Source organism: Rhinopithecus roxellana, chromosome 19 (assembly GCF_007565055.1).
Source record: "Rhinopithecus roxellana isolate Shanxi Qingling chromosome 19, ASM756505v1, whole genome shotgun sequence".
NCBI classification, from domain to species: domain Eukaryota; kingdom Metazoa; phylum Chordata; class Mammalia; order Primates; family Cercopithecidae; genus Rhinopithecus; species Rhinopithecus roxellana.
In genome coordinates this window covers 74,695,082-74,712,297 of record NC_044567.1, presented here as the reverse complement: position 1 = coordinate 74,712,297, position 17,216 = coordinate 74,695,082, and the positions used below count along the sequence as shown (strand labels likewise).

At 43.0% G+C, this 17,216-nt stretch overlaps 1 protein-coding gene across 12 annotated transcripts in view; it reads left to right on the top strand.

The window, feature by feature from the left end:
* KANSL1 (KAT8 regulatory NSL complex subunit 1) overlaps positions 1-17,216 on the top strand; it is a 198,489-nt gene that overhangs the window by 31,830 nt on the left and 149,443 nt on the right. For 2 of the 12 annotated variants that reach the window (XM_030923044.1, XM_030923042.1), the window contains exon 1: positions 66-681. The exons of 4 other annotated variants lie outside the window; for them this stretch is intronic. The gene's annotated coding sequence lies outside the window, so the exon portion shown is untranslated. Of the gene's footprint in view, positions 1-65; positions 682-703; positions 1,086-17,216 lie in introns of those variants that run through there. 6 more of the 12 variants (XM_030923040.1, XM_030923031.1, XM_030923037.1 and 3 more) reach the window with 5 other exon arrangements.

The window sequence follows — 17,216 nt, the reverse complement described above, 5'->3', positions numbered from 1 at the left end:
AGCCGCAGCCGGCGGAGGCGCTGCTGTCCCTCCTCCCCGTGTCCCCGGCGCTCGCCCGCTCGCTCGCTCGCTCCATTCTCCCTCCGCTTCAGATTAAAGGGGGGGAGGGAAAAGGAGCTCGGCCGCCATTTTCCCAGTGCCGCCGCCACCGCCGCCACCTCTCGCCGAGCCGGCGGGAGAACCGAGCACCGTAGCGAAGCCGACTCGTCTCGCCGCGGCGGCGCGGGGGGCGGCTGAAGCGCGCTCCCCGGCTGGAAAGAGGCGGCCGGGGGTGGCGGCCTGGGTGCGGGTTCGGGCTGCAGACGGCGGTGCTTGTTTGTGCGGGGCGGGGGGGCGGCTTCACCCTCTGCCCCCGCCCGCCCGCCCTCCCGGCCGGGCTGCGGTCCCCGGCCGTGCTCGGGCCCTGTCGGTGCGGAGGAAGGCCGAGAAAGGGCCCGAAAGAGAAGAAAAAGCAGCCGCTCCCCGCCGCCGCCTTCCCCTCCCCCTCCTCCTCGCCCCCCCGCCCGGAAAGTCAGGGCGGCTCCGGGCGCCGGGGGGAGGAGAGCGGCGGGCCCGGGCCGGAGCCGCGGCCGCGCGCCCCCGCCCGCCGCTGGCCCTCGGCGCCCAGGCCGGGGGGCTGTTTGCAAACTGCGCCCATTTTGTGGGGCTGAATCCGCCCGGGCTACGCTCCTCCATCACGTGGTAGGTGCTGCTGCTGCTCCTCTCCTCCTCCTCCTGCTGCCCTTTCTCCTTCTCCTCGCTCTCCCTGTGGCTCCCATTTCTCTCTCTCTTTGTTAGTTGTAACTAGAAAGGCAGGGCAGGGTAGAAAAAACCCCCGGAACTTTAAATGGCCTCTCCGGGCTTCCCCGCTGCGGGTCCGGGCTGGGAGTCGCCCCAAGGGCGGGGGTGTGCGGGGGCCCTTCCCCAGCAGCTGCCGCCTCGTTCGCCAGCTTTTCCTTTGGCGTTCTATTTAAAAAGGCGGCCTGGAGAACATGATTTATTCCCGTAAAAGAACCCCCCAAACAAACTCTGGCTCTCGCTTTGAACTTCTCTTGACTGCAAAAGGCCTTTCTCTGCTCGAAACACAGGTCTTGGCGCGTTGCACGGTTTGTATCACAACTCTGTTAGATTTATTATTTTTGTTGCCTGTAAATTCAGGTCACTTACGTTTTCAGATGTAGTCTCCCTCAGGCGGACTTTTTTTTTTTTTTTTAACTAAAGAGGAAGAGGCATTTATTTGCTTTTAAGTGAGTTGGAATCTTTCTGCCTTTTGGGGGGCCTGTTTTCCGGCTCACGGTCTTTTGATTCTTAGTAAATAGTTTAATTGTTTTCCATACGATAAACAACCCTACTCCAGTGTTTTACTTAAAAATCCTCGTTTTCCACTGTTGGAATCCCAAAGTGGATTCGTAGAGAAACGTGTTACTTAACTATTGCTTACTGATTGCTTTAGGGGAGAAGGAGTGACATGATGGCGCCACTTTAAATTGCGCTTTCCTCTTCCTCGGTCCCCCCCACCCCCCTTTATCCTGGAGGTCACTGGAGCATTTTCTGTGACCTATTAATAAAATTGTACTTGAGGGTGTTAGAAGCCCAACTCGTAGGGGCTGGAGTTTAGTGCCCCTAGGGTCGACAGACCAACTCCCGCGGTCCCCAAAGTTGCGAGAAATCTCTCTCCCTCCAGCCTCGCCTCCCTCCTCTCCATTCACAATCCTGGTGTTGCCATCTCCTTTGTCACGTGGCTAGCAATCATTGTGTTTTTTTGTTTGTTTTGGGGTGTGTGTTTATATTTTTAAATTGCAGCTCAGAGGAACCTTTCCTCTTCGCTTTGGATAGATCAAACGTTTTACTTGTTTTAGTTTTAGAGTCGTAGAACGTTTTAAAATGAACGATAAAATTACATAATCTTTGCCTTGCATAATCATGATATAGTTATAGATTGCTACTGAACTTCGTCTTGAAAGTCCTTTCAAGTATGGAAACTAGTACGTTAGAATATGTTTTCCGTTTGTCAGGGTGGTCTGTGATTTCTGTTTTCTCTGCTTTTTGGGTCAGTTAAAGGACCACTATTTACAAAGGCTTAAGTGGGTGTGTTTTCCCTTTCCTCTTTTCTATAGGCTCTACTTGGTTCCTTTTCTAGCATACCGTTTGACCAATTTAGAAAATTTCAATTGTCTACAGGCGTTGTCAGTTAAAACTGTTTTTTAAACCTTCTATCAACAGTGAATACTTTTGAGTAGTAATTGTTTTCTGCCTAATACTAAGTGTATTTATTAGCATTTCGGTTTTGATCTAGAAAATTTTTACTTTTAATCCTGTAGTTTTAGAAGTATATTATTCCTTTATCTGTTTCTTTATATCAGTTTTTCCCATAATTGGGTAAATTCCTATTTTATAAAATACAAAGTATATTTCTGTTTTTTCTACATAGTTTACTAGACATTTTTCCAATTTAAAAAATCTACTGTGAATTAAGCAACTTACTTTTTTTTAAAAAAGTAAATATGAAATGTGATTCTTGAGTATGCATTGATCCTGATTTACCGTGTACATTGTCAATGGTTTGGACCATTTTCTTTGCTAACAGTTACATCATGTCATGTGATATGTGCAGTGTGATGTGTAGTTCTAAAAATAAGGCAAGGTAAAAATGCTCATCCCTTGGGAATGTAAAAAATGTATTATAAATGTGGAATAACTACCTTCAGTCATGAAATTCTGAATTGGGTTTCCACTAGGTTTCTGCAACAAAGTGTGCCGTACCTTTGACCTTTAGCATATTTGGTGTATTTGTTAGTACCTCATAATTTGAGGTGATTGACTTTATTTTTTGAACTACTTGGAGGGAAACATTAAATGTTACAAAGGTTCTTAATGTCTGTATTATGGTGAAGATGGTTGTCTCTGATGACCACCTCATTTCTGTGATTGTGATTGTGACCAGTTAAAAGAATGATCAGTTAAGAATTATTAGAGCTTTGTGGTAGGGTGGGATTTTCGGTCTTTCCATCTATATGCATCTACTGAAGTGAAGTATTTTAGAAGTTTTCTTGCATCATTTCTGAAAGCCACATTCAGAACATTCGTATTTGACTTTGGTGCTTTACCAGCGTGAGATGTTAAATTTTTGTCTGATTTTCTTTCCTCCTGCCTACACATGTTATTTCTCTGGTTAAACCTGCAGAGCACTCTTTGTTAGGTGAGTGTTTCCTGGTGAGGAAAATTCTGGAAGTTAAAAAATGAGTAGGCCTTGAGTTCACTTGTGAACTTGTATCAAGGTAAGAAGAAAGTGAAATAACTGTAGTAAACTTTTTTCTTCTTTTTTCTTCACTGCCGCTAAGGCTGCTCTTCCATGTCTAGTAACGCTACATTGTAACCATTGTCTCTGCATCTTCTGAAGAGTATTGAGTTGATCGCAGATTTTAATTGCATTTTAAAGTGAATAAGTTTTAGGTTCCTTCTGTTTGTTATGACCTGATTTGTGTAGTCTGTAAACATAGGGGTGTTGTGATTGTTTGAGAAGGCATTTTAGTATCGAGTAGTTCTAATTAGGCCCCTTTGTGATTAAAGCTTAGCTCCTTGTTATATCAGACAAGCAATGTTTTTTCTTCTTTTTTTGAGACAGGGTTTCCTTCTGTTGCCCATGCTGGAGTGCAGTGGTACCATCTCAGCTCATTGCAGCCTCCGCCTCCCAGGTTCAAGCGATTCTGGTGCCTCAGCCTCCTGAGTAGCAGGGACTACAGGCGTGTGCCACCACACCCAGCTACGTTTTGTGTTTTTAGTAGAGATGGGGGTTTTACCATGTTGACCGGGCTGGTCTCGAACTCCTGACCTCAAGTGATCCACCTGCCTCGGCCTCCCAAAAGTGCTGGAATTACAGACATGAACCACCACGCCTAGCCTAGACAAGCAATTTTTAAAATGTGCTAAAAAAACACCAAACTAATCCACACTGGATTTTCTAAACAATAGTAATAGTAAACGCCATGTTTAAAGAGTAATGCTTATTCCTGTTATGTTTTTTCAGCTTGTGGGGAGATGGGTAGGGGCTTTTTTTTAATTCTTGGCGAGTCCATTAAGACAGAGATAAGCGACTTTCTTTCTAGATAGATGTATATAGTTTTACATTTTATTGTCCCTCTCCACCCCCCAACAAAGGACCTCTCCGTTTCATCCCTTGAGTTTAGAGGGGAGGGACTAGGGCAAACTGAATATGTGGTTGTCTGTTGATTGCCCCAGAATAAATCTTACTGAATGGTTTAGAGATTTTGTTTCTTTTTCATTTTAGAGACGAGGTCTCCGGTTCTCGCTGTGATTCCCAGGCTGGTGTGCATAGATGTAATCATGCGCTATAGTGCGCTACAGTTGAGAGTGCCTGAACTCCAGGGCTCAAGTGATCTCCTGCCTTAGCCTCCTGAGCAACAGGGGCATTTGATCTTGTCTTTTTTTTTTTTTTTGGAAACAGAATCTTCGCTCTGTTACCTAGGCTGGAGTGCAATGGCACGTTCTGGGCTCACTGCAACCTCTGCCCCTAGGGTTCTAGCAATTCTACCTCAGCCTCCCGAGTAGCTGGCATTACAGGCGCCCACCACCACGCCTGGCTAATTTTTTTCTATTTTCAGTAGAGATGGGGGTTTCACCGTGTTGACCAGGCTGGTCTTGAACTCCTGATCTCAAGTGGTCCACCCGCCTCAGCCTCCCAAAGTGCTAGGATTACATGCAGGAGCCACCCAGCCTGGCCCCTTGCTTGTCTTACTTAGAGTTTTAAAGCAGCTTTTCGTTGTACTCTTTCTTCATTTTAAATGTTTCTACATTGATTGATTTGATTATTCTACGTCTTGGGAAGCATATTTAACCGTAGTGCCTCTTTACTTACTTACCTTAAGAAAGGAGTACAGGGCAGGTTCTTAAGTAAAATGGCCCCAAACAACCAGGCTTGCCTGCTGTGTTAGTGCAAAGAACACTTGGACCATGTCTTTTTCCTAAAATTGGACTTCATAACCGTTTCTTGGAAGTCTGTTTTAAGACTTTTTTTAGTTCTCATGTTGCTTCTGAAGATACATGTTTAAAGTAGAGTTTCTATGCTGATAAGTTGCGTATACGCCTCTGGCCATGCTAAAAGTTGTACAGAACGATAGTTTATAGCACAAGATTCCCTCATCAGTACTTCCCATTCCCTGAAATGTGAGGTCAAAACTCAGTTGAACCACACTATGGCTGTAGAAGACAGTGTGAATTGGGAAAGAGAAATATCCACTGTACTAGCGTTCACCAGCGTTTGAAGGCTGTCAGAAGATATAGGAGGTAAGTGATATCCTTGGGTGTCACTTGCAGATTGAGGGGAGAATTGTGGGTTATAGGAGGTGACTAGTATGGCAGGGAGTAACTGTTATTTGTTTCTTTGCTAAGCCTTGTGCCTTTTAGGATGTAGAACAAAATACCTAGGAGATAGTAAGCCAAAAGGTGTGATTTACCAAAATACCTGGGCTCCAAAAAGAGCTGCAATATATATTTTTCTTTATTAAGCATTTTCTTGTCTTTGGTAGAATAAAAGTGAAGCTAAAATAGAGTGCGGAAACTGACTTGACCAAAGTAGAAAATGCAGCTCATGTTTATAAATGAAAAACAAATGACTTTGGGCAGTCTGAAAGAAAGAAATCAGACATTTTATATGAAGATTTTAAACCTTTATGCAAAGAGTCCCTTTAAGGTGGAGGAGAGCTTTTAAATACTTGTTTCCCCATTTAGTAGCACAATGTGGCAAAATAGTTGTTGAATAATTGTTACTTTCTGCAAGCCTTGCTTTTCCAAGATTTTAAGCCGCTTCCACAGAGTGTTAACATTTGAAAGCCCTTTACAAGGAAATTATTTAGTTATGTATTTTATTGTTGTTGACTGTGAACTTGCCCTTTTTTTTTCCTGGCTGTAATTTTTTTAGAATTAAAGTTTCTTTCCAAGATTTTGAGAGTCCGGAAACGTAAAGTGGAGGTAGATTGAATGCAGTTTTATCTAAATGTTATTTTAAAAACTCTGATTCTTGTAACTTGAACCAGGAATCCAAAATGAGATCTTACTCTGAATTTTAATTACAGCAGATTCTGCTTTTATTTGGAAAAAGTTGCTTGAGTGACATCAAACTTAATGGAGTCCCTCACCTTTTAATTCCTTTTTAAAAAGGGAACAGCTTAAGGTTAGACTTGGTTAAATTGAGTTGGAAGGTAAGTATTAGGGAATAAAAAAGATGAATAACAATTTTGTTGTTAGGACATAAACCAAAAAGTGCCAACAACTCATATCCAGACTTTCCTCTTGCTACTTGTTATTTGGCCTTTGTGACTATTTGTTAGCACCTCCACCAGAGGGTGTGAAGGCAAAGAGGCTCAATGCCTCTTTACTGTAGCTAGTTTCTGGTTTGCTAGTCTAGGAGAGACACTTCATAGAAATACCAGTCTGGGCTGGGCGCGGTGGCTCACGCCTGTAATCCCAGCAACTTGGGAGGCCGAGGCAGATCCCCTGAGGTCAGGAGTTTGAGACCAGCCTGGCTAACATGGTGAAACCCTGTCTCTACTAAAAAAAAAAAAAAAAGTACAGAAAAAATTAGCTGGATATGGTGGTGCATGCCCGTAGTCCCAGCTACTCAAGGCTGAGGCAGGAGAATTGCTGAAGCTCTTTGAAGACCTTAAGCATGTCTGCAAAAAATTGGACTGTATTTTTTTTTTGCACTTAGTGATTTACTCCTTACCCCTTGCCTCCCAAGAGAATGAAAAATGGGTATAAGTATTAACATTAACATGTAAGACTTAACGTTTTATTGACATTGGAAAAATGTACTTTAAAAGTCATTAATTGACTTTTCTCTAAAGGGATAAGGTAGGTTTCAGTGGGAACTCAGGAATTTGGCCATGGACCTTTAGAATTCTTTTTTTTTTGAGATGGAGTCTTGCTCTGTCCCCCAGGCTGGAGTGCAGTGGTGCCATCTCGGCTCACTGCAAGCTCCGCCTCCCAGGTTCACGCCATTTTCCTGCCTCAGCCTACCGAGGAGCTGGGAGTACAGGCGTCCAGCACCACGCCCAGCTAATTTCTTTTTTTTTTTTGTATTTTTAGTAGAGACGGGTTTTCACCGTGTTAGCCAGGATGATCTCGATCTGACCTTGTGATCCACCCGCCTCGGCCTCCCAAAGTGCTGGGATTATAGGCGTCAGCCACCACGCCCGGCCTCCTTTAGAATTCTTAAAATCTTCAAGAAGTTGCTGATTTTAGGATTGTTCAAGAGCACTTACAACAACTATTAAGGCTTGTTGGAAAGAGATACGATAAAAAGTATAATTTTTTCTTCTCTTTGTCTTTTGTGAGCTAAAGACTGGTAGGAAATTTGAATTCAGTCGTAGCACAGAAATAGGATAAACACCATTAATAGTTTGATATATACACATCCTTCAGAAAAAAATGTTTTCTTGAGATAGTATCTTGCTATGTTGCCCAGGCTGGTCTTGGACTCCTGGACCCAGGCAGTCCTCCCACCTTGGCTTCTAGAGTAGCTGGTATTACAGGCATGAGCCATGGTGCCCAGCCTATCCATGTATGTATATTTAATGGGATCATACTTGTTATATGGCTTGATCTTTTTAATAAGGTTTTTGTTTTTTGCATCACAGTTCTTAAGTGAAAGCATTGTGTATACATCTTTGAGTACCTATGAGAATATTTCTGTTGGATAGATTTCTAGAAGTGCAGTTGCTGGGTAAAAGTTTGAGCATTTACATTTGTGATTTTGATGGCTATTACCTTTATAATACTATGTAACCAAATTTAATAATAGCTTAAAAAGTGTAATTAAAAAGTTTCCCAGTCTGGGTACAGGTGCTTGGTCAAGTAAATAACTGGAACTTGTGGTGGGTGAAGTCTGTCCTAGGTTCAGCTGATGCCTGTTCTTGTTAGGTGGTTGATCACTTCAGACATCCCCATTAACATCCTAATGGATCTTCATCTGATGGGTTTAGTATAGAATGCTCAGGTTGCTTAGTGTGTGTTGGTCCGCTGTTTGCCAGGCATTGTGCTGCATGTAGGGGACAGAGATAAAACAAGCTATAACCCTCCTTTTTAAGAAGTACATAGTTGGACAGGCGCGGTGGCTCATGCCTGTAATCCTAGCACTGTGGGAGGCCGAGTCTGGCGAATCACGAGGTCGGGACTTTGAGACCAGCCCGGCCAACATGGTGAAACCCTGTTTCTACTGAAAAATACAAAAAATTAGCTGGATGTGGTGGTGGGTGCCTGTAATCCTAGCTACTCGCGAGGCTGAGGCAGAAGAATTGCTTAAACTCAGGAGGCGGAGGTAGCAGTGAGCCGAGATTGTGCCACTGCACTCCAGCCCTGGTGACAATGAGAGGCTGTGTCTCAAAAAAAAAAAAAAAAAAGTACATAGTGTAGGGAAGAAAGATGGCAAATTTGTGAGTTTATATTGTACCATGAGCAATAGCCAGGGTGTCATGGGAGTGCAGTAAGAGCCTAGAGGGAGGGACCCCACCTCAACCTGGGAGTAATGGGGAATACTTGAAAGAGCGTGTAACCTTGAGCTGAACCTTGAAAGAGTAGCATGAGTAAAGGTGCAGGGGCATAGAAGAGCCAGGGAAAGGACGTTTCACGTGGCTGTAGTGAGGACAGGCTGGAGATGAGGTCGATTGTAAAAAGGGGGCAGATAATGGTGTGTGGGGAATTTGGACTCATCCTTACTCTAGAGTCAGTGAATGATTTTAAACGATTAGATTTAGGTTTACTCCCTCCTTTCTTTTTTTCTTCCCTTTCTAATGATCATTTTGGTTAGTGTACGCTAGATTAGATAGGCTTGCTTAGACAGGAAGAAGGAAGAATAGTTGGGAGATTATTACTACCTCAATTACTGTAGTACACAATGAGGTTCTGCACTAGGGCAGTGGCACTAAGGATGGAATGAATGTGCCTGTCATTCTGTGTGTTGCCAACTCTCACCCTCTGTGCACCAACTCACCCTTCAAAATTCAGTTAGTGTGTTATCTTTTCTAGAAGCCTTCCTTGACCCCTTCAGGTGAAATACAGTACTGTATCAATCAAGGCTACCTTCACACCTAATCTATATTTCACTATCTTGTATCTGGCATTTAGTAGATGTTTAAATTAAATATTTATGGTAAAAGGTAAGTTGGTGATTTGAGGTCATGATTCACTCACATAGACAATGTTGAGGAGCAGGAGGAAGTTTTAGATTTGGTGTTGGGGCGGGGAATGGGTTTTGAATATGGTATGCTTGAAGTAGTTGTATAGGCAATGCTGAATTCTACTCATTTCTTTCTTTTTTTTTTTTTGGAGACAGTCTCATTCTATCACCCAAGCTGGAGTGCAGTGGTGTGATCTCAGCTCACTGCAGCCTCTGCCTCCCGGATTCAAGTGATTCTCATACCTCAGCCTTCTGAATAGCTGGGATTACAGGCATGCAGTACCACACCCGGCTAATTGTTTCTATTTTTATTATAGTAGAGATGGAGTTTCGCTGTGTTGGCCTGGCTGTTCTGGAACTCCTGACCTCAAGTAATCTGCCTGCCTTGGCCTCCCAAAGTGCTGGAATTACAGGCGTGAGCCACCTTTCCCGGCCCTCCTGCCTCCGTTCCTATACTCCTTCCCTCCCTCCCTCCTCCTTTCCGTCCTTTCTTCTCTCCTCTCCTCTCCCCTCTCTTCTCTCTCTCCCTCTCCCCTCTCCCCTCTTCTCTCACCTCTCCTCTTTTCCTTCTTTTGAAACAGAATCTTGCTCTGTAACCCAGGCTGGAGTGCAGTGGCGTGATCACAGCTCACTGCAGCCTCCACTCGCCAGGCTCAAGTGACCCTCCTGCTATGCCCAACTAATTATTATTTTGTTAGAGACTGGGTCTCAGTATGTTGTCTAGGCTGGTCTCAGACTAGTCCTCGTGGGCTCAGGCAATCCTCCTGCCTTGGCCTCCCAAGTGTGAGCCACCATGCTTGGCCATCATTTACTTAAAAAAAAAAAGTGTTTTTGTTTGGGTGGCTTTTTTCATGGGGGCTATGTTGCCTAGGCTGGCCTTGAACTCCTTGGCTGAAGCCATCCTCCTGCCTCCTGAGTAACTGGGAGTACGGGCGCCCGCCATTGCACCCAACTCCTACTCATTCTTTAGGTTTCAGCCTAGATGTTCTTTTTTCTGAAAAGCCTTTTCTGACTCCGCCTACTTCTCAGCCTGTATGAGGATTGTCCCCCCGCCCCCAAATCACACAGTAGTGTCTGTCTTTACTGCTGCTTGTCATCCTTGTATGTACTTACTGTGGTGCTTTGAATACTCTAGGCATTTTAATATTTATTGGAGATACTCAGTAGGTAGTTGGTGTCCTTTGACTTTCCTCTAAAGACTAAAATTCAGAATTTGACTGTCAGGCAGTTGAGATCCTTTCAGTTTAAGCCTTAAACTATCTAGTGTAGTAGTTAAAAGCGTCGGCTTTAGCATTATGGATCCTGCTCCTGCAACTTCGTAGTTGCGTGATCATGGGCAAATTACTTAACTTCTTTGAGCATCTATAAAATGAGGACAGTAGTACTTACCGAACATTGTGATTGTGAGGATTAAATAAGAGAGTATATGTAAGGTATTAGCATAGTAGTTGACATAGTAAAAGGCTAATTAATGTTAGTGAACAACATTTGTAATAACCTGTCCTGCACTCAGGAATGACTAGTAATAAAAAGCTTTTTCAGTTAAGAAGTCCTGTTGGCCAAGGAGATTGATGATGGTCTTATGGGGTGACACACATTATCTCTTTGCTTTATAGTAAAATTTTTGTCTCTCCTTCCCCATTGTATTTCACAACAAATCTACTTTTGTTTATGTGTAAAGTAAATACTTTGCAGTACATTCCATAATGTAGCTTGTAGTACTTCATCACAGATCAATGTGTAGCTGTTCTTTTCCTCTCTTTCTCTTCAGAAGCTGTACATACACCACCCGATTCATGCAAGTTGTTCTATGGATCATGCCTCACGTCTTTCCCGTTATTTTGATTGTGTCAATTTTTTGATTCGTGTTTCCTCCTCTTTCTCTTCTTAGTAAAATCTTACACTTGGCTGGGCGCGGTGGCTCGAGCCTGTAATCCCAGCACTTTGGGAGGCCGAGACGGGCGGATCACGAGGTCAGGAGATCGAGACCATCCTGGCTAACACGGTGAAACCCCGTCTCTACTAAAAAAACACAAAAGGCTGGGCGCGGTGGCTCAAGCCTGTAATCCCAGCGCTTTGGGAGGCCGAGACGGGCGGATCACGAGGTCAGGAGATCGAGACCATCCTGGCTAATATGGTGAAACTCCGTCTCTACTAAAAAAAAGTACAAAAAACTAGCTGGGCGTCGAGGCGGGCGCCTGTAGTCCCAGCTACTCGGGAGGCTGAGGCAGGAGAATGGCGGGTACCCGGGAGGCGGAGCTTGCAGTGAGCTGAGATCTGGCCACTCCACTCCAGCCCGGGCGACAGAGCGAGACTCCATCTCAAAAATAAAAAAAGAAGTGAAAAACGAAGGATTTCATCACAAAGGAGACGAAGTTATGAAGGAAAAGAGAGGTTTCTTTCCATTCTTTGTAAGCCATCACATTTTTGTTTGTCATGTATTTGGCCTTTTTGTTAGACTTTGGCCCCTTCACATTTCTGGATTTAAGCTTTGGTAGAGACTCTGACTATTATATTCTGGTTGAAGTTGTCATTGCATCTTATCTGGATTATTGTGGTAGCTTCTTTATTGGTCTTTGCCGTCTGTAGATGTTTTTTTTCCTTACGTTTAATCCATCCTACCCAACTGGTCTCTCTAAAGCACACTCTGATGTTTCACTCCCATTTAAAAAATGTTTAATGATATTCTGCTGTCATTATTTTATATATATATATACACACACACACATATATATGTATATGTGTGTGTATATATGTAATTTTTATTTTTCAGAGCCTCAATCTTGCTATGTTGACCAGACTCGTCTCAAACTCCTGGCCTCAAGCAATCCTCTTGACTTGGCCTCCCAGAGTGCTGGGATTACATGCCTGAGCCACTGCACCTGGCCTCTGCTGTCCTTTTTTGTTTGTTTGTTTTTGAGACAGAGCCTCTCTTTGTCACCCTGGCTGAAATGCAGAGGTTCAATTTCAGCTCATTGCAGCCTCCCCCCCCACCCGGTTCAGGTGGTTCTCATGCCTCAGCCTCCCTAGTAGCTGGGACTACAGGCACCTGCCACCATGCCCGGCTAATTTATTTTATTTTTGTTTTTATTGTTTATTTTTTTGAGATGGAGTCTTACTTTTGTCACCCAGGCTGGAGTGCCATGGCGTGATCTTGGCTCACTGCGACCTCCACCTCCTGGGTTCAAGCGATTCTCCTACCACAGCCTCCCGAGCAGCTGGGATTACAGGTGCCCGGCACCACACCCAGTTAATTTTTTTGTATTTTTAGTAGAGACAGGGTTTCACCATGTTGGCCAGTCTGGTTTCGACCTCCTGACCTCAGGGGATCCACCTGCCTCGACCTCCCAAAGTGCTGGGATTGCAGGTGTGAGCCACTGCACCTGGCCCCTCTACTGTCTTTAAGTCTGAATTAAGGCTATTTAAGGCTGTCCATTAAGGATCTGGCTTCAAACTGCCTTTCCACCTTCTTTCTACTGCTTCCTCTATTAAAAATATGCTTTATATTTTAAGCAAATTGTTAATTTTTTAATTTTAATTTTTTGAGATGGAGTCTCACTCTTGTTACCCAGGCTGGAGTGCAGTGGCGCGATCTTGGCTCACTGCAACCTCCGCCTCCTGGGTTCAGGCAATTCTCCTGCCTCAGCCTTCCAAGTAGCTGGGAGTACAGGCACCCACCACCACACTCGACTAATTTTTGGTAATTTTAGTAGAGACGGGGTTTCGCCATGTTGGCCAGGCTGGTCTCCTGATCTCAGGTGATCTACCTGCCTCGGCCTTCCAAAGTCCTGGGATTACAGGCATGAGCCACCGCGCCTGGCCCAAATTGTTCTTTTAACCTTCAGAATGTTGCCTTTTCCCACACAGCCTTGCCTTTTCTTATGCCACTTCCTTTCCCTAGAATGGCACATTACCATTCTCTTGTCCTAGCCTTTTACATAATGACATTTTAGCTAATTTTCAAGTCTCAGCTAAAATTGCAGCAACTTCATGGACACTTCCCTAATCATCCTTCCTCCTGTTTCTTTCCTTCCTTTGTGTAGAGTAATGAGGTAATGGTGAAGGAACAGGTTAGTAGAAGCCACATTATGGGCACACTTTTCTTCCCCGTCGGATTTTTGCTTTTGTTTTCAGTGCAAGTGCGGTTGTAACACTTGTCTTGTTGGCCAAGCAGATGACCTATCCCTTCCCTTTTGTTCTCTGCAGCTTAATATTTTTTCAAGGTGGATGCTTCCAGGTTATTCTTGTGTATCTTGGAGTCTTGTCTTGGGAATTTCCCGGGAATAAATGAGGTTTTCATTTGTGGGTGTGTAGTTAGTTCTGACTTACTGTATTTGAAGCAGCTGGATACGTTTTGCTTTTGAAAGACTATATAGATGTGTGTGTATAATCTTTATCTCTAGGATATGGTTCTCTATTCGGAGGTGTGATGTTGAACCCCCCCAACTCCCGTATTTGACATGTCTGGAGACATTTTTAATTGTCGTAATTTTCAGAAGGGTACTACTAGCATCTAGCAGGTGGAAACCAGAGATGTTGCTAAACATGCTACTGCCGGGATAGCCCCCGTAATAGATTACTCGTCGTGAGATGTCAGTAGTGCTGAGGTTGAGAAACTCTATCCTAGAAGAATGTTTTTGGTTCACAAGTGCCACTTGTGTTAGGTAGAAGTTTGTCCTTGGACCGATAGTGCAATTTAGAATAATAGAATTAACATAGGAAGGGATCCTAGAGGTCACATATTTGAACTTTATCCCAACTTGTATTTCCCACAGTGACGTTTTGCATGATATTAATAGATGTAATGGGAAAAGGTGCTAGTTAAATAAGTTTGGTAAAGGTAAACATTTGCGTATTCAGTATGATGCAGTACAGTGTGAGTCTCCATCTGGGAAGTTTTTCTGAAATGTGTTTGCTTACTGAGTGCATTTAACATCTTCCAGACCCTAAAATACTTCCTTGAAAGTGAGAGAAACTATTGATGATCTAGCCCAACCTTTTATGGCTAAATGACCTTCAATAGGTAGCCTTTTCTTTTATCTGTACAAGCTTACTGCAGAATCTCAATTTGTGTGAGTGACAGCAGGTGTAGCAGCTCCATCTGTATTTGTTTGTCAGATTATAGTGTACTAACTGAATGAACTAAAAATTGGGATATTTGGGGCTTGAATTTTTATTCTGAATGTACAGACTGACTTTATCCCCACTGGTAAATTAGAAATTACAATCTCAGCCCTAATTGTACTGCCCAGGTCGTTATGAGGATTAATCAGTTAATTATAGCTTTAATGCTTTGTATTCTTTGGAGAAAGGTGATTTATCAAATAGGCTGTTGTGCTGTTTGTGTAGAACTGCTTCCTTTTTTTTTGTGTGTGTGTGTGTAATTTTTTTTCCTTTAGCCCTGAGCTTGCTTCTCTAAGAACTGCTTAAATTTGACAGTCTTTCCCTGCTTTACATTGTTGAAGATTGAAGCTTTTTGGATTTTGTAGGTGTCAGGTGGGATAGGAATCATTGTTTTGCTCTGTATATTGAACTGAAGAATGTTACTATAGGCTGGGCGTGGTGGCTCATGCTTGTAATCCAAGCACTTTTGGGCAGATCAGGAGGTCAGGAGATCGAGACCATCCTGGCTAACACGGTGAAACCCTGTCTGTACGAAAAATACAAAAAATTAGCCGGGCATGGTGGCGGGCACCTGTAGTTCCAGCTACTCGGGAGGCTGAGGCAGGAGAATGGTGTGAACCCGGGAGGTGGAGCTTGGCAGTAAGCTGAGATTGTGCCACTGCACTCCAGCCTGGGCGACAGAGCAAGACTCCGTCTCAAAAAAAAAAAAAGAATGTTACTGTGATTTTGTTTTACTTGGAATTTTTGGCTCTTTAAGCATTTCCATTATTTTCTTTTTGTTTCTCTCCATTTTATTGTACAAGTTAATACATGTTTATGGTGGAGACTTTACATAAGCCAAGAAACAAAAGACAAGAATCTTACCAATGACTTTTTAAAGCAAAATTGAGATGATACTGTGTTTTGTTTTATAACTTTTTTCATTTAATAATGAAACAAGCACTTTTCCATGTTAGTAAATATAGCTCTGCAACACTTATGGTTGCACAGTATTCCATTGTATGAATATTTAATAATTTAACTGAGTTTTTGGTGTTCAGTTTTCTTTTTATTATAAACAACAATATGAAATATTAAAAGTAAGTCTAGACATAACAGGGAAAAGAGGAAAGTACTAAACTTAGGTGATGGTTTATGGCAATTGTAGCTAATTGCCAACTAGGTGCATTTTTCCTGTGCGTTAAAAAGCCATGGAAATGTATTCCTTCTATGTTAGTTTTTGTTTCCAGTGTAATAACGGTGCAAATAATACTGGGTGGTTGCACCCGGTACATGGCCAAGTAATTGAAAGTATTTTATTTCGTCATGATGGCATCCTTGTGGGAAAGGCTGTGTTACTTGTAGATGAGGAAACTTAAAGAACGAAATAGTTAAGTAACCTACAGGAGATGGAGCCAGGATGGGAACTGAGATATCACTCACGTGAGCCAGTGCTCCTCTTATGAATATCTTTGGGGGTAATGTTGAATCTCAGCTAGTATTTCAAGTCAATAAAGGGAGAGGGATCAGGAGTTGTCTTCTTTTTTTTTCTTTCACGATGGTATTTCTTTGGTATAGAAATCTCAAGATTTAGGAGTTAGGAATGGGAATTTCTTCTGAAAAAGTGATAACTTTTTCCTCTGCTCTGCACTCTTCCCTCCCCCACCCCCTTATTTAGATGATTGTTTTAGTAACTGTACTATGCTGTGTATCCTGTGGTGATATTGAAACCAAGGAGAAGGTGCAAATCAAATAAACTATTGCCTTTGAAGTGTATATGTTAATGTTGAGTTCATAGACATCATTTCAGAGAAGTCTTGGAGTAGATGGGATTTATATTTATTTATTTATTTAAGATGGAGTCTTGCTCTTGTTGCCCTGGCTGGAGTGCAGTGGTGCAGTCTTGACTCATTGCAACCTCTGCCGCTTGGGTTCAAGCGATTCTCATGTCTCAGCTTCCTGAGTAGCTGGGATTACAGGCGCTGGCCGCCACACTCAGCTAATTTTTGTGTTTTTAGTAGAGACAGGGTTTCACCATGTTGACCAGGCTGGTCTTGAACTCCTGACCTCAGGTGATCCGCCTGTGTTGGCCTCCCAAAATGCTGGGATTACAGGTGTGAGCCACTGCGCTCAGCCAGAGTAGATGGGATTTAAGCTGGCATTTTTCTTAAACTTGTAAGCTTTAAAGATTTGAATAATTTCAGAATAACTTTGAGCAGTTGACTACTTAAGCACCGTCTGTGGTGTGATGTTAGTTATGACCTCCTTTTTCATTTGTGCTGGAGTAAGCCTGGGTTTTCCTAAGTTTTATGTAAGTCATAAAGCATGTCTGAGCCCTTGCCTGGGTCCTCAGAGGGAAACTGTTTCCTGCCATTGCTAAGTCTTACTGTAGTGCTGTCAGGCAGTAGGGTACAACTACTCTTCAAATGTTGTATTAATCATCTGGCACCAATAATATGCCTCCTTGCATTGCTTATATCAACTACATATTGACATTCAAAAGAGGAGGAGACTGAAAGCAAATATCTGATAGTGATTTTTGTTTGTCCATGGGAAAAACCCTTTGCATATTATAAAACTGACTCAAAATATTTTGAACAACTATATTTGTCCAGCTTGACTGGTCTGTAATACAGTGTTTAATAATATATTAGGAATTAGTATTATATTTAAAATTAGAAATGAGAAAAGACAACATAGAATAGTTTATGCCACACAGAATGCCATATGCCAGAAAGCCCACAGGAGAAAACTCCATAAGCCCTGAAAATCTAGTTCTTTTATAGAATGTTGGTTAAAATACAACCCTGGGACAGGAAACTTATGGTATTAATAATTATATGAGGCCAGGCACAGTGGCTCACACCTGTAATCCTAGCATTTTGGGATGCTGAGGCAAGTGGATCACCTGAGGTCAGGAGTTCGAGACCCACCTAACCAA